Raw genomic sequence first — 22,065 nt, 5'->3', positions numbered from 1 at the left:
TTTGCTGATTCTGGGCCAGGAACTGAAGATTGGGTTTAGCCCATGCAGAGGGGCACTTCTGGGTAAAAGAAAACACAAGGTCCTTGGTGACGACATACTGGAAACCTGAGACACCTTAAATAAGTGGTTGGCTTTCTCCCAGGACATTTGCTGAATTCCAGAGCTCTACGTGACATGCCAGAAGCTAAGCCCAGGGCCACCAAAAGGCAGAGTGAAACGTCCCACAATGACACAATACTTAGACAAAATTGCATTAAAAGGTGGGCTTACCTGAAACAGCAGCGGTAACTTAGTGGTTGCCTGTTACTAGGGTTGGAGTTCACGAAGAGTCAGACATGACTGAGCGAGTGAACAACAGGGTTGGGAGTGGGAATTGACCGCAAACGGACATGAGAGGTCTGTTTTAAATACAGGTTGTAGATAAGGGTCTAGTATCCAGAATATATAAAGAATTGTTAAAACTCAATAATAAAAACACAACCCAGCTGGGGACTTTGCTGGCGGTCCAGTGGTTAGGACTCTGCATCCACTGCATCGGGCATGGATTCAGTCCCTGGTGAGGGAACTTAAGATCCCTGCATGCCATGGTGTGTGGCCAGACAAAACCCCACAACCCAACCAAAAAATGAACCAGGGTTTAGATATGTATTTCTCCAAAGAAGATCTACAGAGGACCAATCAACACCTAGAAGCTTAACATTATTAGTCATTCAGTTCAGTCGCTCAGTCGTGTCTGACTATTTGGGACCCCGTGAATTGCAGCACGCCAGGCCTCCCTGTCCGTCACCAAGTCCCAGAGTTCACTCAGACTCATGTCCATCGAGTCAGTGATGCCATCCAGCCATCTCATCCTCTGTTGTCCCCTTCTCCTCCTGCCCCCAATCCCTCCCAACGTCAGAGTCTTTTCCAATGAGTCAACTCTTCACATGAGGTGGCCAAAGTACTGGAGTTTCAGCTTTAGCATCATTCCTTCCAAAGAATACCCAGGGCTGATCTTCAGAATGGACTGGTTGGATCTCCTTGCAGTCCAAGGGACTCTCAAGAGTCTTCAACACCACAGTTCAAAAACATCAGTTCTTCGGCGCTCAGCTTTCTTCACAGTCCAACTCTCACATCCATACATGACCACTGGGAAAACCATAGCCTTGACTAGACAGACCTTTGTTGGCAAAGTAATGTCTCTACTTTTCAATATGCTATCTAGGTTGGTCATAGCTTTTCTTCCAAGGAGTAAGCATCTTTTAATTTCATGGCTGCAGTCACCATCTGCAGTGATTTTGGAGCCCCCAAAAATAAAGTCTGACACTGTTTCCACTGTTTCCCCATCTATTTGCCATGAAATGATGGGACCAGATGCCGTGATCTTCGTCTTCTGAATGTTGAGTTTTAAGCCAACTTTTTCACTGTCCTCTTTCACCTTCATCAAGAGGCTTTTTAGTTCCTCTTCACTTTCTGCCATAAGGGTGGTGTCATCTGCATTTCTGAGGTTATTGATATTTCTCCCGGCAATCTTGATTCCAGCTTGTGCTTCTTCCAGCCCAGCGTTTCTCATGATGTACTCTGCATATAAGTTAAATAAGCAGGGTGACAACATACAGCCTTGACGTACTCCTTTTCCTATTTGGAACCGGTCTGTTGTTCCATGTCCAGTTCTAACTGTTGCTTCCTGACCTGTGTACAAATTTCTCAAGAGGCAGGTCAGGTGGTCTGGTATTCCCATCTCTAGGGAAATGTAAATCAAAAACCATTAAAAACACCCTTTAGGATGGCTGTGATCAAGAAGACAGACCATCAGTGTTTGCAGTGATGTGGATAAATTAGAACTCACACATACATCGCTGGTACAGCCACTTTGGCAGATCCTCAAAAAGCTAAGCATAGAACTAGTAATACTTACCCAGCAATTCCACCCCTAGCTTTATAACCAGGAGAAATGATGTTCATGGCATGGTTTTTCATAATAGCCCCAAATGGAAGCAAATAGCCATCAACCAGTGACTGGATAAAATGTCCATATAATGGAATACTATTTGGCCATTAAAAAAATACTCATACAACCTACAGTGTGAACCTTGAAAACATGCTCAGTGAAAGAAGCCAGACACAAAAAGGCTACATATTATATGGTTCCATGTATATGAAATGGCCAGCATAGACAAATCTATAGAGACAGTAAATTAGTGGCTGCTAAGAGCCGGGGAAGGAGAGGATGGGCAATAACTGCTAGTGAGTACAGGTTTCTTTTTGGAGTGATGAAAATGAATGTTCTGGAATTAGCTAAGAGTGATGATTGCACAACTTTGTGAATATACTAAAACCCACTGAGTTGTATACTTTAAAAGGTAAACTTTATGATATAGGAATTATATCTCAATTTTTAAAAGTTACAAGGGGGCCATTCTGCCTGCTTAAAAGTTTTGGATAAACAGCGTATAGACAGGTTTATTGGCAAAGCTAGTGATGTCTCTTTCCTTTGTATTTGACTTAAATTTCAATTTAGATGTCAACCAGAATATATTCTTAAAGAAGAAAGGGGGGGGAATTGTGCTAATGGCTGCCCAACTTAACACATTTACTAAAAAAATTTTGTTTGCCTCAAATGGGTGAATTCTGCAGTTTGTAAGTGAAACCTCAATAAAGCTGTTTGAAAAGAATATTGCAATAACAGCTCAAATCTGAAATGAAGAACTCACTGTGTGGGTTTAACAGCAGAGTGCACACAGCAGGAGCTAGGATTAGTGTTTGCAGATAGGCCAACAGAAAAATTCAAATGGAAGCAAAGAGTAAAAGAATGTAGAAACTAAACAAAAAGCCAAGAGCATGAGAAACATGATGAACACAACCTAAAGATACATGTAACTGAGGTCCCAGACAAAAGGGAATGGGGCAGAATCAATATTTGATGAAATAATAGCTGAGAATTTTCCAAAACTGTTGACAAACTTGAACCTACCTATTCGTAAAACTCAGCAAATTCATTATGGAGTAAAAGCAAAACCAGAAGGCACACTTAAGAATATCTTATGCTGGAAACCCAAGACAGAAAATTCTCGAGACGGCCAGAGAGAAATACATAACCTTTAAAGGAGCAGTGGCTGACTTCAGCAGAAACTTTGGAAGCCAGAGTCTTAAAACTCCTGAGAAAGGTCTGCCAACTTAGAATTGCCAACTTAGTAAAAATATTCTCAAAAGCAAACTAAAGGCATTTTCAGACAGACAAAAGTTGAGAGAATTAAGCACCATCAGACATGTGCTATAAAAATACTTAAGGAAGTACTTCAGCCTAAAGGAAAATGACCCCAGGTGGTAGTATAGAACCAGAAGGAAGAATGAAGAGCAATGAACAGAGTATATAGGCAAATATGAAAGAATATTGACTTTTAAACCACAGTAATGTCTTGAGGACATATATTGTTAAAAATATGTAGTATGGAATATATAACGGTTATATGTTATGCATGTATAGTAGTGTGGGAGGGTGGAAGAAAGGGTTGTTTGTACTTGGCAAGTAGTAAAACTGCTAATTAAAACAAAACTGTAATAAATATTGTAATCTCGAGAAGATTAGGTATTATTAGGATAACTATCAGAGAAGGCAATGGCACCCCACTCCAGTACTCTTGCCTGGAAAATCCCATGGACAGAGGAGCCTGGTGGGCTGCGGTCCATGGGGTCGCTAGGAGTCGGACACGACTTCACTTTCACTTTCACTTTTCACTTTCATGCATTGAAGAAGGAAATGGCAACCCACTCCAGTGTTCTTGCCTGGAGAGTCCCAGGGACAGCGGAGCCAGGTGGGCTGTCGTCTCGGGGGTCGCACAGAGTTGGACACTACTGAAGTGACTTAGCAGTAGCAGTAGGATAACTATAAAAATAGCTTGAAAATCTAAGCTTCAAGAGTACAGTAATACATTTATCAAAGATGCAAGAGGAAAATGGAATTTTTAAAAAATCCAGTGATTTTTCCAAAAGGAAAAATGACTAAAGGAACAAAAGTTGGAAAACAGCAAAAGGTTAGCTATAAAGTCTACACAATTAGTTATAGTCAATATAAGTGGGGTAAACAATCCAACTAAAAGGGAGTATGAAACTGTTTATAATCAAAACCCAATATATGACATTTACAAGAAACAAACTTCGTAACCACACAGAAAGTTTGAAATTCACAGATGTAACACCACAGGAAAGTGCATGTAACCATTGTATTTTATTTTTTATTTATTTTCAGTTGGGTGTAACCATTATAAAAAGCAGGCTTTGAGGCAAGAAGTATTTACCAGAGACAAAGAAGGACATTTTACAATATAGACGCGTATGCTGCTAAGCTGCTGCTAAGTCGCTTCAGTCGTGTCCGACTCTGCGACCGCATAGACGGCAGCCCACCAGGCTCCCCCGTCCCTGGGATTCTCCAAGCAAGAACACTGGAGTGGGTTGCCATTTCCTTCTCCAATGCATGAAAGTGAAAAGTGAAAGTGAAGTTGCTCAGTTGTGTCCGACTCTTATCGACCCCATGGACTGCAGCCCACCAGGTTCCTCCGTCCATGGGATTTTCCAGGCAAGAGTACTGGAGTGGGTTGCCATTGCAATGCCCTTTTATAATTATGACAGTTGTATTCACTAGGAAGATACAAGACTCCTAAATTTATACTCATCTAATAACACAGCCTTGGATACATACAGCAAAAGTTAGTGAAGCTGAAAGGAGGAATAGACAAATTCACCATCATTCAGGAGATTTTTAACAGCTCTCTCACTAACTAATAGAAAAAGCAGGAAATGAACCACACACACACCCACATACTCAGTATGGAATAACTCAGTTAACTAATTTGACTTAATTGACATTGGAACATTACATCTGACAGCTGCAGAAAGTACATTCTTTTCATGGTGCACACAGAGGTTTTAGCAGAGCAGTCCATATGCTGGCCCAGAAAGCAAGCCTCCACACATTTCAAAGGAGTGGCATCATACAAAGTAAGTTCTCCCAATGCAGTGGAACTGAAAGAAAATTGGCTTGGTTGAAAGACAGCAAGAGGGCTTCCCTCGTGGCTCAGTGGTAGAGAGTCTGTCAATGCAAGAGACACAGGTTTGACCCCTGCTGGGGGAAGATTTATTTATTTTTCCCCCTGCAGCGGAGCAACTAAGCCCCTGTGCCACAACTAGTGAGTCTGTGCTCTAGAGCCCAGGAACCGCAACTCTTGAAGCTTGCCCCTGCCTAGAGCCTGTGCTCCACAAGGAGACAAGTCAGGGCAATGAGAAACCCTTCCACCACAACTAGAGAGCAGCCGCCCTTCTCCACAACTAGAGAAAGCCTGAGCAGCAAGGAGGATCCAGCACAGGCAAAAAGAAATAAAATTTTATATATATAAAATTTTATTATATAGACAGCAAGAAAATCCCCAGAATAAGGAAGCAGTTACAGCAAGTTCAACAAGCCTTCACGCTACAGTGAAATTTAAACAATTTAACAGACATATGTGCACTAAGCCAGGAAGCTGTTCTAAGCACTTTTACATGTATTAACTCGGTCTTCCCTACAACCTTGTGGGGTGGAGACTATGATTCCCATTTTATAAATGAGGAAACTGAAGCACAGGGGACTTGCTCAAGGTCACACAGCTAGGAAGTGACAGCAAAATCAGAGCCCCGGAGCGGTGCTCTGCCATCTTTAGAAGGGCTTCTATATTTTTCTCAGTAGGGTGGGCTTGGCTCCGACCCCTGGACTGCCAAGGTAATTGGGTTGCCAGGGTCTTCCCGGTAGCTCAAACGGGTAAAGAATCTGTCTGCAACGCAGGAGACCCGGGTTCCATCCCTGGGTCAGGAAGATCCTCTGGAGAAGGGAATGGCAATCCACTCTAGTATTCCTGCCTGGAGAATCCCCATGGACAGAGAAGCCTGGCGGGCTACAGCCCGTGAGATCGCAAGAGTTGGACACGACTGAGCGACTAAACACTACTAGGTAAGCAGAGCCCAGCTGGAGCAAACCTGAGAATTCTTTCTCTGCGGTGTCTGGCAGGGAGCCGAAGATAGAGGATCCAGGCCCAGGCAAGCCCCGTATCCGCGCCCCCGGCCGGCCTCGGGGACTTATCCACCCACGGCCTTTACCACCTAGGAGTGGAGGCGGGAGTAGAAGGGGACGACAGAGGATGAGATGGTTGGATGGCATCACCAACTCCATGGACATGAGTTTGGATAAACTCCGGGAGTTGGCGATGGACAGGGAGGCCTGGCGTGCTGCAGTCCATGGGGTCGCAAAGATCGGACACGACGAGCGACTGAACTGAACTGTGAACTGAACTGCGGAGGAGGCGGTGGCCGCGCCCCGGTCCCCGCAGCCAGGCCGGCTCTCCGGGCCCGTCGCTCCGAACGACCGGCAGGGGGCGCAGGCTCCCCGGTCTTTTGGCCGGGCCGCCGCGCGCCCGCAGGGGCCGTGACAGCTGCAGGACCTCGTCGGTTTGGGGAGCCGGCAGCTCGGCTCAGCCGCGTCGAGGGCTTCCTTCCTCTTTTATCAGATCTGTCAGGGCTGCCGCGCTGTGAAGGCGCCTCCGGCCTCTTCCCTCCTTCCTGTGGCGAACCGACGCACCCCGCGCCGCCGCTCATCTCCGCCCCTGCCGCCCGCCGCAGGCCCCGCGGGCCCGGCTTGCACCCTTTTCGGGGGGTGGCGGCCAGGGGGTGAGGGCCCCTGCTTTGAGGTCAGGTCGCCGGGGGGCTCTGGTTTGCCCACCCGCCCCCCGGCCCGGGGCTGCTCGCGGAGCCGCTTCTTGCAGCTCTTTGCGCAGTACTGCACGCACTGGGCCCGCGAAGGCTGGAGGAAGAGTCTCGGAAGCGAAACTCTTGGCCGGTCTGGGGGCAGTTGGGACTCGGGGGCCGGGATGCAGCCGACGTTAAGGCCCGGGCCTCCTCCCAGCTTCGCCCTCGCGCCAGGGGCGGGCCCCCTACTCCTGGGTCCAGCTCCCGCAAGGTGCCCCGCCCCGGTGCCTCCGCGAGGGGGCTCCCCGCGCTGAACTTGACCCTGTCCCCCGGGAGGAGGGCCCCGCCTGTAGACGGCCTTGGAGGGGGCATTGTCCTCAAGGGAGGCTAGCTGCCTTTGGGACGGCCATTGGGGGAGGGGGGCGGGGGTGGGAAGAAAAAGCCAGCCACCCATTTCTGATCTCATTTCTTATAAGAAATGGACCTGCTTCCGTTCCTTCCAGTGTTTCTTCGTTCTCTGATTTCCTCAAAGAAGAATAAATGCTTTTCCTTAAACACCATGTGCCTGACTCTTGGTGATCCCATGGACTTGTAGCCCACTGGGGCTCCTCTGTCCGTGGAATTCTCCAGGCAAGAATACTGAAGTGGGTAGTCATTCCCTCCTCCAGGGGATCTTCCCAACCCAGGGATCGAACCTAGGTCTTCCTCATTGCAGGCGGATTCTTCCCCTTCTGAGCCAAAAGGGAAGCCCCTGTCAATTACCCGACTTTATATGCTGCCGCTGCTGCTGCTAAATCGCTTCAGTCGTGTCTGACTCTGTGCGACCCCAGAGACGGCAGCGACTTTATACACGTATAGGTATAAATATATTTTTAATATAAGTAACTGTTTCATCTTTTCAGCTTGTCTCTTGTAGTATTAACCCCATTTTAAAGATAAGGAACATTGAGCATCCAGAGTTTCAGTAATTGGCCCAAGCTCATGCAGTCAAGAGCGGATGGAGGCCATCTGGCTCCAGAGCACTGGATTCCGGGCTGTCGCCTCTCCAGTGTTGGAAGGAGCTCAAGTTGGGGACACATGAAGCCTGATTCCTTGGCACTGTGGTGGAGTAGCCCTGAGCTTCCCACTGGACTTTTCTCGTGGAGAGTTTGGGAGTTCCTGGTTACACCATGCACAGCTCCAGTCTCTGAAGTGCATGCAAGTGGGGACAAAGGACGCGGAGCTCAGGGCTCTAATACTAAGAACCAAGATTCAGGGCCAGCGCTCCATTTCTGTGTGATCGAGGGGGTCCTGGTTGATAAGAGGGGACTCTGGGAGTCTGGGGAGAGCAGGAGGGGCCTCTCCTCTTCCGCTCAGAGACAGACATGCAACACCCTGCTGTCTGCAGAGGTCACTGTACACCAGCGAAACCACCTGCTGCGGATGAATGGGAGAATTCTGGACCAAGGAGGGGCAAGAGAAGAAAAGCCCAGGATCCTCTCCATTCTCTGCCCTCATTGGAAGCACTGACATTTCAGTGAGTCATCTCATTCTCTGAAATCATTGACTGCAAGAGGAATTGTTGCTTATCTCTACAGATGCTCCAGGAATCCCAGGGTCCTTGCCAGAACCTTAAGGTTGCCTAATTTAATTATTAAGATTGATGAGAAAGACAAAAATGTCAGTGAAGTGGAGCCCAGCTCACGGGTGCACATTATTGATTTGGTTTATCAATACAGGGTGTTTTGCTTTTTTTTTTTTAAGAACAATTCTGCCGTGTTCTGAAGATCCCTTTCACCTTGGTATTCCAAACCAACTTTCACTATCAGATGCTTTTTAGAAATCCTAGTGACAGCAAGCTAGAAGTACTCCAGCGTCTTTGGTTCACCCATGAGTGAACTAAGGATGAGCGACTTGCCCAGGGTCCCGTAGGTATTACCTGCAGCATGAGGGCTCCTAGGACAGTGCTTTCAGGACCAGACAGCAGCTTTGGCATAAACACCTGATGGCTTCCAGGTTGGGGCAGAGTCGCCACTAGAACCCCTGTTTTGATCTCCTTGTTCTTGGCTTTCAGGGAGTTCTACTTCAGGAGGCTTGGGTTTGTCATAGTCTTTGGCATCCTGAATCTTTATCTCATATGAAAAAACACATAACTGTATGATATGCTCCATTCATTTAAAAATAACTTTTGGAGCTCCTCCTGGGTTCAAGGCACTGGCTGGATGTGAATAAATGGAGACATGTGATTTCTGCCTTCTGAGACCTTCCAGGGTCACAAGGGAGAAAGACATATACACAAATAACCAGGCAATAAAAGCAGAAAGTGAGAAATAATTCACAAGAGTCTTAAAAGCATTATTCACTCATTTGCTCACGAATATTTATTGAACCTACGTGTCAATTCATAAAGGAACAATTGCTTTTCACTAGAAAAATCGACTGTATCAAGGAGAATAATTTTTTTTTTTTTTTACAGATTTTAACTACTTAAGTGATTATCAAAGTAATTCTGCACACTGAAGACATTTCGAAAATCACGGAAAACGGTAAAGAAGCGCATATACAAATTTCCCCTAAGCTCACCAGCCAGAGGCAATCCATGTGTGGGGTTCCCTTCTATTGGCTAAAATTTTTTTTTCTTTAAGAAATTGAGAGCTTACTTCCCACTGCAAACCTATTACCTCATAAGTGTTTCCCCACACCGTTTGGAACCCTTGACTGTTACAAGGTTTTTTACCCAGTGCTTTTAGTCACAAGGACGTACGGTAATTGCCTCACCCTCTCCCCAACTGTAGGTCACTTAGGTTCTTTCCAGCTTTTCGTTATAGCCTGTTCACATTGCAGCAGACATGTCTTTACGTACATCCATCTTCAGCCGCATGTCAACTTTTAGATTTCGGAGAAAATAATCAGAAATCTGAGTCCAAAGTACAAACATCTCAAGAAGATTGATAAATATCACCAAATTATTTGCTGAAAAGTTTCTAAAGAAACAGTAAAAAAAAAAAAATGTGAACAAAGTAGGAACATTTTTAAGGCTTTTGATAAAGATCACCAAGTGGCTTGCCAGAAATATCTCACGAATTTACACGCCCCAGTGCCTACACGAGAATGCTATCCCTCTGTGCTTCAGTTAGCAGGGAGCAGTGTCTTTGATAACTTAATCTATCTTATTGCTATTTGCGTTTCTTTGACCTTTAGAGAGATCGAGCATTCTTTCCGCCTCCACATGTTTGTTAGCCTCTTATATTTGCTTTTTATTAAGCCATTTGCCCTTTTATCCATGAGCATCTTTGTATATGTATCTTCAAAACTGATTTATGTGGGTTCTTTATAAAGTAAGGGCCCTCGCCATCTGTCTGTGGTATTTGTTGCTAACTTTTTCCCCCAGTTGTTTGTCTTTTAATTTTGCTTGATTTTCTTAATCGCACCGGAATTTCTTGTTTTTATGTAGCGTGGGACTGTCAAGCATTTCCTCTGTGGTTTCTTCCACGGCTTTGAAGCTTAGAAAGCCCTTCCCCATGTAAAGATCATCTGGTGAAGGGAGTTCCCAGGTGATAGATACAGTGGGCTCTTGGCCAGGTGGCCGGCGGTGACACAGTCTGGGGTGCCTGGGTTGGAGTTGTTACTTTTTACCGTGCTGGGCCAGAGACACTTTTTAAGGTTGTGCTGGGGGTTAGTGGGGGAATCCACTGACGGTTTTTGAGCTGGGAGAGGGCATACGGAAGGAGTGCGCCAGAGTCTGTGTCTTCAGGATGCTACCGAATACTGTAATGTGTGATTTCTACTGAGAACAATGTGGAACCTGTTCTGGAAAGCTGTTATGGGAAATCCAAAATTTATAGCTCAGTGAAATTGGAGAACTTTCTCCACTGTCTTCTGAGCCTGCAGCTGTTTGGGGATTTGAAGGTGATATTTCTGATTCTATTACTATCAGCACTGGGAGAGTTCCTCCAGGCCCGCAAATTTCCTTACTTTACAGCAAATTAATACCTGCTGCTCTGCTTGCCCACCACGTCGCCAACACCTCCTGTCCACCTGGCCTAGCTTCTCTCCACGCCCAGCCGGACCGCGAACCTTGAGCACGGGCGCCCACTTTTCTGCTTAATGAGGACGGCAGTTTCAATAACTGATTCTGCTAGAGAAACCGCACTTGAACAGCTTGTGAAATCTCTGGGAAGGCATTATTCTGGGTGGTCAAATTTTGGGTGAATAAAAAGCTTACTCCTTATAGGATCGTATTTTAGTCTCTGGTTAGACCCCCCTGTGAAAATATATTATACCTCTTGGCCCTTTATTCATTCTCTCTGACAAGACAGTCTAATACATTCCTAAATGAAACACTTAAAAGATTTTTAAGTTGCCCAGAATCCCTGCCTCGCAACACAAACATTTCATCTTTTTTCCATCTTGCCTTCCATATGTGTGTTTTACAGGACTGCAAATCATTGTACAGACTCTCCTGAAGTTCTTCCCTTTTCATGGCCCAGAACCTCATTTTCGGTCTCTAGATTTCAAACAGTATCCATACAATGATCATTTAGAAATATTTCATGTTGAAATATAGTGTGCATACAGACTAGAGCATGAGTCATAAATGTACAGCTTGATGAGTTTTTACAAAAAAAGCATACCCATGATCTCAACTATACAGCCCCCAGTCTGTGGCCATACCACCCTGAATGTGGCCGATCTTGTCTAAACCATATAGCCCCCAGCCCAAGAAGTGAAGCGTTATCAGCACTTGGAGGCCCCCTGCTAACTGCTCCCGGTGGCCACCATGCTTCCCCTCCCAAAAAAGAACCACTATGCAGACAGCCAAGATTAACTTTGCACATTTAGGATCTTTGTGCCAATAAAATCACAGAGAATGTCCTCTTTGGTATCTGGCTTCTTTGGCTTAACATTGTATTTGTGAAATTCATCGTGTTTGTGAAACTACGGCTATTGTGTGAGTAACAATATTTTAATCACTTTTTACTTTCGTCCTGTTTGAATTCCATCATGTGTATTGCTTTCAAATGACCCAAATCCTAGTGACTTAAAGCAATGGCATTTATTGTCTCTCATAGTTTCTATCTGTTAAGAATGTCAAGAGCAGCTTAACTGGGCAGTTCTGGTTTGGGGCCTGTCATGAATTTGCCCTTGAGATGTTGGGTAGGGCTGCAGTCATCTGAAGGCTTGACTGGGGCTGGCCATCCATTCCCAAAGTGGTGCACTCACCTGGCTCTTGGCCGGAGGCCCCAGGCCCTCTTCGTGACTTAAGTTTCTTTACAGTGTGGTGGCTGGCCTCCCCCAGAGTGAATAATCAAGAGACCAAAGCAGAAGCTGCAACATCTTCCAGGACCTCTCCTTAGAAGTGACACATGGTCACTTCTACCCAACCCTACTGGTTACTAAGTCAGTTCTATTCAGCATCAAGAAGGGAACTTCACCAGGGCATGACTACCAGGAGGTGAGACTCACGGAAGGCAACTTGGGGGCTGGCTACCACATTCAGAAAAACTACTCATCATAAAAAGCCACTTTCTAAAGCATCTCCCATCACATTGTTGGGGCTTCCCCTGGTGGCTCAGCTGTAAAGAACCCACCTGCAGTGTAGGAGATGTGGCAGGAGATGTGTGTTTGATCCTTGAGTCGGGGAGATCCCTGGAGAAGGGAGTGGCAACCCACTCCAGTGTTCTTGCCTGGAAAATCCCATGGACAGCCTAAGGGGTCGAAAAAGAGTTGGACACGACTTTGCAACTGAACAACAAAATCACATTTGTCGTGTTATCAGTCATTTGCTATTGTAGTTAATACTGACATGAACATCTTTATGCATGTCAATTTCTATTTTTTTCTGCTGAAGTAGTTCTTAGAAATACATGCTTGGGAATGGAATTCCTGAGTCAAAAGATCTTAACTTGTTTATGAGTCTTGCTCTATTGTCACCTATTGCTTCCAAAAAAGTTTGTACTGATTTTCTGTGCTACCGGCAACCAAATGGCAGACGGAATCCACTGCAGCTTTATCTGCATTAGGCATTAACACTTCCGGATAAAACATTGTATACAGAACATAAAAATGACCTGCTGTCATCAAAAGACTTGGCAAACAATAGCTGGAAGGGCAGCTGTATTGTGAGAAACTGGTGACTCTTCTCTAAGAAGCCCTAGATAATGGATACTCTAAAGCAAACTGGTTTGCTTGTTTGTTTAATATGTGTCAGGTCTTAGTTGCATCATGCGGGATCTTTCATTGCAGCAGACTCCCTGGTTGTGGCACGTGGGCTCCAGAGCACGCAGGCTCAGTTGTTGTGGGGTTTAGTTGCTCTGAAGCATGTGGGGTGTTAGTTCCCACACCAGGGATCAAACTCGTGTCCCTTGCATTACAAGGTGGATTCTTAACCACTGCATCGCCAGGGAAATTACCAAACTGGTTTTAGAGCTGCATTTTCTGCCACCTCTTGGAGAGGCAGCTTGGTGAGTGGAAAGATGCTTTCACTCTCAGCGTCCACATCTGTAAAATGGGGATCAAGGCGCTAAACTCCCAGGGTCGGTGTGAGCATTGAAGACATAATGGATGAGGGGTCCCTGGCCCTATGCTTGCCACGTAATAGGCACCCAACAAATATTGGTCGTCCCCCTTGCGCCCTCTCCTATTCTCTCTTCTCGTTTAACAAGAGTCACACATTTTACCTTCATTTGGATGAATTACTTCCTGCGATACGTCCTTGGTTTCTCCTGGAGGGGAAAAAAAAACAGTAATTTTTTTCTAAGTGCTCACCCAATAAAAATTTGGAAACTGTGGGAAAGTACAAAGAAGGAAATAAAAATTACCCGCAATTTCACGCCTCAGATCTGCCACTGCGAACACCGGGGTGTGTCCTTAGGGTGTCGGGGCTGCTGCTTATTCTCAGAATTCTAAGGTGTGGCTCCAGGCCAGCGTGGCATTGCCTCTGTCCAGGCCCCGCCCCAGGGATGCCGAGGATGGGGTGCGCTGGAGCGGTCGGGTCCCAGCCGTGACTGGCTCCCCCCGGCGGCCTCACCTTTCACTGCTCACGGGAAGCAGATAGGATTTCAAGACATCCTCACTGCCTGTGGAGAACAAGACCACGTGGGGCAAGGCCTGTGGGGTGAAGGGCGGTCTTTGTTCTTCCGCTTTCCTCTGCAAGGTCCTGACCAGACTCATCCAGACTCGGGCACTTCCTGTCTCCAGGCCTCAGTTTCCTCATCTGTCCAATGAGCAGCTGGGGCCTTGATTTGCAGGATTAACCCTGGGTGGTCTTGGTGGTGTCTGTGTCACCTGTACATACACGTGTGTCTACTTTATTCCTCCGGTGCCCGTCTCTTCTCCTCCTTAGAAGAAGATGGGCCCCTCCCCCAGCTTCAGATCATGCTGCCACCCCGACCATCTCCAGTCAGGCTCCTCAGTTGCTCTGGGAGTCTCGAGTCAGGCAAGGAGCCCTTCTGAGAGCTCCACGAGGAGGAAATGGAACAGCATTGTGTCCAGGCCTCTGTGCTGATACAGTAGAGTTGTCATGGTACTACTGGTAGAGAAGAACTGCCCAGGTCCAAATCCCAGCTTCGACACTAACTGTGTGGCCTTGGGTAAGTTCCTTAAAGAGCTGTGTCTCATTCACCTGTAAACCGGGAAGGATGAGGATGGTAGTGTGTGTTAAATCATATGTGGATTAACTGAGTTAATATGCCTAACATCCTTGGCATGTGGTATGTTCTGTTATTGTTCAGTTGCTCAGTCATGTTCGATTCTTTGCAACCCACTGGGCTGCAGCACTCCAGGCTTCCCTGTCCTTCCGTATCTCTCAGAGTTTGCCAAACTCTGGTCCACTGAGTCGGTGATGCCGTCCAACCATCTCATCCTCTGTCTCCCCCTTCTCCTCCTGCCTTCAATCTTTCCCAGCATCAGGGTCTTTTTCAGTGAGTTGGCTCTTCTCCATCAGGTTATGGAACGTCAGCATCAGTCCTTCCAAAATGAATATTCAAGGTTGAGTCCCTTTAGGATTGACTGGTTTGATCTCCCTGCAGTCCTATGTGGGTATTGGTATTACTACACTGTGCAGAGGGTAGTCAGTGATCTGAGATCTGTGTAGAACTGTAATGCAAAATGCATTTGTGATTTTCAAAAAATGCAAACGTGGTTGACGTGGAAAGTGAGTTTCTTCTCCGTCACCTACTCTCACACTCCAGAAATAACCACTGAGAATAGATCAGTGGGCCACCTTCCAGAACATATGTAGGGACTGTTTTCTCTTAAAAGCATTACATATTGTTCTGCAATTTGCTTTTTCACTCAGGATGTTATTGAACATACTTCCATGTCACAAGGCGCAGAGACATGGCTGTTAAATTTATGCCTTCAACTCCCCGTAAATGGACAGTTAGACTATTTCCATTTTTTGACTATGCAAAGTACAGCAAGGAACATCCCTCTTTAGAGTTTCTCATTCCCAAAAGAGTACCCTGGGAGGAGGGCGTGGGGGGCATGAGCTGCTCATTGCTCCTACCCTGGGAAGGTCCTGTCAGTGCCACTGAGTGTTCTGAGTGGATCTGCTGTGTCCCCCATATCCCCAAAGGAAACAGGAGTCCGCCCAGGAGGGTCCCTCCTGGAGGTGAAGACAGCAGAGCACCTTGAGGAGAGGACAACGGGCACTCAGGTGACTCGAGAGCCCCTTTCTCACCATTCCCTTCTTAAAACTTATTATTTGAATATCTTTATTATAAAATTATCAAGCACATAAAAAGATGCAAGACTAGTCTAACATATATGCATACAGTAGTAGTAGAAGTGTTAGTTGTGTCCCACTCTTTGCAACCCCACGGACTATACAGTCCACGGAATTCTCCAGGCCAGAATACTGGAGTGGGTAGCCTTTCCCTTCTCCCCAGAATCTTCCTGACCCAGGGATCTAACCTGGGGCTCCTGCACTGCAGGCAGATTCTTTACCGATGAGCCACTGGGGAAGCATACATGCATACATCTACCATTAAATGTGACGACCGTTGTCACTTGGTCACATGTGTTTTCCCATTTATATTATACCTTTCTTTATCTCTAGCCCTACAGTTCGGCTGGAATATTTCAAAGTAAGCTGTAAACTTCACAACATATCCCTCCTAAATAACTCAACATTCATCTGATAAGAATATAGATACTCTTCTATGTAACCCAAGACCTGAGGAAATTAACAAGCATTTCCTAATTCATCTAATAATAAATGGATTTTCAAATTTCCCGAGTTGTCCTCCATATAAATAATTTTACGAACCAGGCAGGCTCCAGTGACCCGGGGCTGGATGACAGTCCTTGGCAAAGGCTGATACCGGCCCCGTGATGGGAAGTGGCCTGAGCTCCGCAAAACCCGTCGCTACCCGTGTGGTGCTTTTGGAAAGAGTAGAAAACATGGCCCTTGTGGGCACAGCTCACATGCCAGCATGCCTGGCTCAGTGGAGGCAGGTTGGATTCCAGCCCCAGTGCCGCCGACAGCACTTTGTGCAGTGCGCAGACTAGGCAACTGCATGTGGCAATCCGACTGGGAGGGGCAATTTGGTCAGCAAGGCAGGGCAGAGAGAGCTTCCAGCCTGAAAGTGAGCAAGCAGGCTCCCTACCACCCAGCGACTGCAATGACAGCAGCGGTGTTTACTGGGCGTCTCTCTGTCTGCACTGGGCGCTGTCTCGAATTCTCTCGCGTTGTTTCATTGGTGCCAGTATTACCCTCACTCGAGGGATGAGAATACAGGCTCAGAGAGGTTCAGTTGTTTGCTCAAGGCTGCGCTGCTCATAAGGGGCTGAATCAGGGCTCCATCCTGGTCTGTTGGCTCTTGGGATTGTGCCTTAAGAACTGTGGCCTTGTTAGGGGCCCAGGGGCACATTCCAGGGCCAGGACATTAGGGGTTCCGTTTCGCAAGTCCAAAGTGGGGTCTGTGTAGTCAGGTTTCGAATGAGGCCCTCTCCACCCACTCCAGGGCATACTCATGTGCCCCCCACCCCCACCGTTTAGGAACCACTGGGCGACAGAAACATCTGGAAATCCAGGGCCCCACCCTCTCTTGGAGACCGTTGGTGGCTGTGTGCTGACCTGTAGGTCCCCAAGGCAGAAGTCCCACCACTCGGAGGTGCAGAGGGGCGTCAGGAAGGCAGTGGGGATTCTGTGCTGGGGCCACAACGGGTCCCAGTCTTGTCGCTCCCCCCTCCCTGGGGCATCAGACATGGGGCAGGGTGGCAGGAAGGAGGTGAGGTTGGGTGTGACCCACAAAGGCACCCAGTTGTCCTGCCTTGCCAGCTGTGTGGCCCCCGAGAGACTGGGGATCACAGCTTGCCCTGGGCTCCCCCAAAATGCAGTGATGCTGCTGGTTCCTCTGGCTGTGACCATAACTGGGGCCTCAGAAGCCCTGCAGAGGGGGGTGCAGATGCTAAAGTCTGCGGCCCTGACGCCACCCCCCGCCCGCCAGGCCCCAGGCCGTCTTCTAGACAATGAACAGTTTACCACCCGCCTGCCCAGAAGTTGGCTTACAGGGATGTGGGTTCTGACGGGCACTCCCTCTTGGCAGAACCCGTTGTTAACTTGGATGAATTGACTACATGGCCTCTGCAGTCTGGGTAGGTGCTTGAGAAGGCTGGGGTGCGGCCTTGAATAATTTCAACTCTGCACTCACCGGCCTGGGACTTGCCAGGTTACCTGTTCTCCAGAACAAACATCAGAACCCGGAGCTGTTTCTCAATTGTCAGATAAAGTGATGTTTTGTATAAAGGGGTCCTAAAAGAAACCAGGCGGGACTTCAAGGAGATCCACAGCAGACCCAAAAGACACTTGGATCGTGACTCCTGGACTGTTTGTTTTGGAGGGAGAGGCAATTAGAAATTCTTGGCTGCTGCCTAAGCTAGGGAGGCTCGGGGTGAGGCGGAGGGCACAGGTTTGGGTGTGCAGGAACCACGCTTGGTGGGGCCAGTGGGAGGCGTCAGACTGAGCCACAGATGGCGGGCATGAGGGACCCTGAGATTCTCAGAGAGGAAACTGAGCCTCGGAGTGGTCAGATGTGACCCCAGGGTCACACACTTTGGGGCAAATCTTCTAAATACAACTGAGCAGACACCAGACATCTTTCCAGGCCACTCCCGGTCCTTCCTCCTGACAGACCACCCCCTCCCCCACCACCCATGCTCAGACTCCATCCTCAGGGGACCTGGGGGGTCCCTGCTCTCATCCATGTCCAGTTTTCCTTTCTGACTGCTGTCTAGGTAACCTCCGGTGACTCAGGCCTCACCCCAGCTCCCTAACCTTACTGTGGACCCTCGCTGAGCTCCTTGGATGGGCCTGGTCTCTGCTGGGACACTGCTCAGCAATCCTTCCCTGATCCCTTGTGCTCCAGCTTCCTCAGTCTTCTTCCATCTCCCTCACCTCCCCCCACCTCAAATACAGGGTCTCCCAAGGTCCCTGCTGATGATAATAACATGACATAAAAATAATATCTCCCATTTACCAAGACTGTACCAGGCCCTGCAGCTGAGCGCTTTCAAGTCTCATCGGGCCCTCAGGCCACATCACGTGGGGAAAACTGTCTCTTCCTGCAACCCAGGGGGTGGGGTGCTGGCAGTTTTGGACACTACCCCTCACCCCCCCATGGAGGACCTTCTGATGGTTTTGACGGTTTGGTCAAGATGTGTAGATGAGTGTGAGGGAGAGAAGTGGAGCCAGGGCCAGCTCCTCCGCGTTTTGGGAGGGGCAGGGGGACAAGAAGTGAGACCCGGCTGTCCCGCACGGGTGACCCTGCCCTGGAGGGTTCTAATCAAGGGAGTCTGCTTGGGATGGTCCCAGAGTTCTGACCTTGCAGGTATCTTTTCTCCCTAACCCCTTTCCTCTGGGACCGGTTCTGTGCGTGTGTGTGTGTGTGTGAGAGTGTGTAGCACGCGTGCGTTTGTATCCACCATGATCTGATTTCCTGCATCTCGCAACTCGCCATCCCCTAGACTTTACGGAGTCGTCCTCCTTAGCAGCCGCATGGTTCGTCGTGTGAGGGGATTTAATGCGGCTTGTAAAACACCGGCTTGACGATGTTTACTTTTCCCCGCTTTTCTCTCTCCTGGCAGCCCGGGTTTCTCCCCTGCATTTGGCAGATCTATAAAATAAACACATCCACTGCATGGGAGGAAGTGACCTTCGGGTCTGGGGGCCTTTTTAATGGGGCCTGAGCTCTGCTGACAGCTCCTGGCTTCCCGGCTTTACCCGCTGGGGTAAAGCCTTGCGAAGCCCTCCAGTCACCCCCATTTCTTGCTCCAAGTTACCAGCTGAACCTCTGTTATAACTTCTGACAGGTTTGTGCTTTCTTTCTTTCTATTTTTTTCCTTTTTTCAAGTAATAAAAAAATGTCTGTCTGTCTTTAGGACTGTAAAGAACCCAGACCCGAATGTCCTCGTCTCTTCTTGTCTGAATGGCCTGCACTGTCTTGGGAGCAGGTATGGATTTATCATCCCTCGTCTGGAGTAGAAATTGCTTGAGGCCCCTGTTGGAATCCTCTATGCTCCTCCCATCCTCTGTGGCGAGTGCTTAGCAGGGGGCTTATATATCCATCTCAGGAGGTGGGCATGTGTCTGAGGACATGTGTCATTTCCTCGAAGCAGGAAGCCTGGCTTGCTACAGGCCCCTGGCAAAGGTTGAGTGAATGAATGAGCAAATGAAGCAGTGAATGCATGAGTGAGTGAATGAATGAGTGAGTGAATGAATGAGTGAGTGAATGCATGAGTGGATGAAGGTGCGCTGAGCAGCCTGTCCCCACGTGGGTGGATCATCCCAGGGGACACCCTATTCAGCTTTCCTGTGGCTCCACCCCTTCCTCCTCTGTAACCTGGGGCAGTTGTTGTTTCTAGAAACTTCAGTTCTTCCATCTGCTGACTGGGGATATCACCTGCCTGTTTCCCATCGGGGCCTGTGAAGGTCAAGGTAGAAGGCAGGAGGGAAACACGTCCTGGAAGCACCAGAATGTCTCTGAGACAAAGTGCTGATGGGAAAATAAAGTTCAGGCCAAGCCATACAGGATGGTGATGCTCATTTTTTTTAACTCACCGCCCCCCGCCGTGCCCCTTCCCCTGCCTGTCTCTCCAGATGCAGTGGAAAGGTCAGGAATGGAAATTACTCACCAAGCCAACAGCGGTTGCTAGGAGCTCATCAGCTTTATTTGCAATGCTTTGGTAACAGGAATGTACTGAGGTTGTACTTTTGTATTGAAAACCTTTTAATTTATTTGCAGAAGAATACATAGCATTAATCATGGTCTCCATTGATTGGACTCTGGCTCTGTAGCAGACTGTGAGTGTTATTAAGATGTCCATTTTCCAGGTAAGGAAACCAAAGCTCAGAGGAGTGGGTGACTGTCCCAGGGTCACACAGCCAGGAAAGGCCGAGGCCTATTCTGGCCTCCTGCACAGCTGACCCCTGGGGGACAGTTGGTCCCTAAGCAGACCTTGACCACAGCAGCCCCTGGGTGACTGGCTGGGCAGGGCAGGACTCAGTGTGGCTTCCTGGCACAAGGCGAGAAGCAGCCCACAGAATGTGTTACCAGGGCCGGAATTCACAACATCCTGTCGAAGAGCGGGCAAGGGCTTTAGCATCAGAAAGACAGGCCTGTGTCCGGTCTGCCGCTTGCTGGCTGTGTGACCTCAGGCAGACAGGTCCCTTCACCTCTCTGAGCCTTTGTTCATCTTCAGAAGGGACGAGAGACCACCTGCTGCTGGGCTTGTGTGGACTGAACGTGTGGTGGGCCGGAGGGCAGCGTGTAAACTGCCAAGTGCTGCTTATGTGTTCCTGAAACGAGCATCTATAACACTCCTGCTTTCGTGCCTGGCAGGCCCTTCTCACAACAGACAGTCCTGGTCCCCCGAGGTGACCTCCGATGCTGGGAACCGACAGTCAACCCGGAGGCCAGGGAGAGTTTTCCAGGCTGGTGACCCGGTGTGGGGTGGAGGGTGGGCATGGGTGGGAGAGCTGCCTCCAAGGCTGGGTGCTGAGTGGGCGGCCAGAGAAGGCCTCTGGGGAAGGTGACCTCCGACCGAGGCCAAGACGTGGGAGGTCAGTGTGGGAAGCTCTTCAGGGGAGTGCCCGGGCAGGGGAGGAAGGGAAGAGCTGGTGTGGTCGAGGTGCTAGGAAGGCCAGGGCAGGGAGAGCAGAGAGAGGCTGGGGGCCGGGCCGGAGCTGGAAGGCCTAATGGGAACAGTAGATGGCTTTCCCGGGGTGCTCGTGTGCCTCCTCGATGCCCCCCATCCTCAGCTGGGGGCCCTTCACAGGGGGCTTGTGTATCCATCTCAGGAGGTGGGCATGTGTCTTAGGACATGTGTCATTTCCTCGAAGCAGAGAGAGGCTGTCCTGCTGAGATCGGGGAAGAGCAGGAGGGTTTTGGGCAGGGCTGCTGGGAGGCGGGAGGAGGAGACATCCATCCAGAGGCCTTGGTCCCCGGGAGTGGGCAGGGTGGATTAAAGGGCGGCAGTGGGGTGCAAAGTAGGGGAGCTCAGGGGCAAGAAGAGCCTAATGTTCCCAGATTTGGGAAGATGTGAACAGACCAAAGTGGGGGGCCAGCGGGGGACCCAGGAGGCCCCCAGAAAGGGGCTCAGAGACGTGCCCAGGGAGCCTCTGGAATGTATTCTCCCAGGTACCCCCATTGGAGGCAGGGGTTTGGACTGGTCCCTGGAGTTGCCACACCCTCAAAAAACCCCAGACGTCTAATGCCCATCCGCAGCTCATGATCCTTAGCAAGATGGGTCTTTCTAGAAATGCCATTTTCTCCCCAGTGCAATCAGTCTGATGGGGGTGCCCATGGGACATCTCTAGGAAGGTGCTCTGCAGGGGTGGGGCCTGCCAGTGTCACTCTGGGACCCTGAGTTTCCTCCCTGCCTGCGACTTTGCTGGGAGGCTTGAGGGACTTGTGCTCGCAGAGCCGTCTGCTTAGCACTTGGCCCAAAGTGAGGAACTGGCAGGGGGCTGTTCCAGTCCTGGGTCCCCCAGTCACAGGATCACAGACTCTCAGGGTGGAAGGGAGGTCCCAGAACCCACCCCTCCATCCACTGACTGGTCACTTCTACAGAGTCCTGCTGGGCATCACCCACCTCAGCTTGGTCTCCTCTGATGACAGGACGTTCATCCCCCACCCCTCAAGACAGCTCAGTCCAGTCTTAGGCAGGTCTGTTGGCAGTTCTCCCTTTTGCAGAGCCCAGCTTTATATCCTTTATCTCCTCCCAGGGGCTCCAGTCTTTCCTCTTGGGACTGCACAGAGCACGTGGGGCCTCGTGCTTAGTTGCTCAGTCGTGTCTGACTCTGTGACCCCGTGGACTGAGCCCGCCAGGCTCCTCTGTCCTTGGGATTCTCCAGGCAGGAATACTGGAGTGTGTTGCCATGTCCTCCTC

The 22,065-nt window shown here is 48.9% G+C and overlaps 2 long non-coding RNA genes across 2 annotated transcripts; one reads left to right on the top strand and one right to left on the bottom strand.

Moving 5' to 3' along the window:
• Positions 1 to 3,824: 3,824 nt before the first annotated feature.
• LOC107131898 (uncharacterized) lies at positions 3,825 to 11,326 on the top strand. Its single transcript, XR_003031731.2, has 3 exons — positions 3,825 to 8,209; positions 9,149 to 9,218; positions 10,655 to 11,326. It is a non-coding gene; the product is annotated as an uncharacterized lncRNA (long non-coding RNA).
• Positions 9,093 to 14,024, bottom strand: LOC107131878 (uncharacterized). The gene is made up of 4 exons (XR_001495179.3): positions 13,494 to 14,024; positions 13,353 to 13,397; positions 12,264 to 12,380; positions 9,093 to 9,656 (listed from the first exon to the last, which is right to left on the bottom strand). It is a non-coding gene; the product is annotated as an uncharacterized lncRNA (long non-coding RNA).
• Between the last annotated feature and the right edge of the window lie 8,041 nt (positions 14,025 to 22,065).

The sequence above is a fragment of the Bos taurus genome, chromosome 2, assembly GCF_002263795.3.
Source record: "Bos taurus isolate L1 Dominette 01449 registration number 42190680 breed Hereford chromosome 2, ARS-UCD2.0, whole genome shotgun sequence".
NCBI lineage: Eukaryota > Metazoa > Chordata > Mammalia > Artiodactyla > Bovidae > Bos > Bos taurus.
This window is presented reverse-complemented; position numbering and strand designations above follow the sequence as displayed.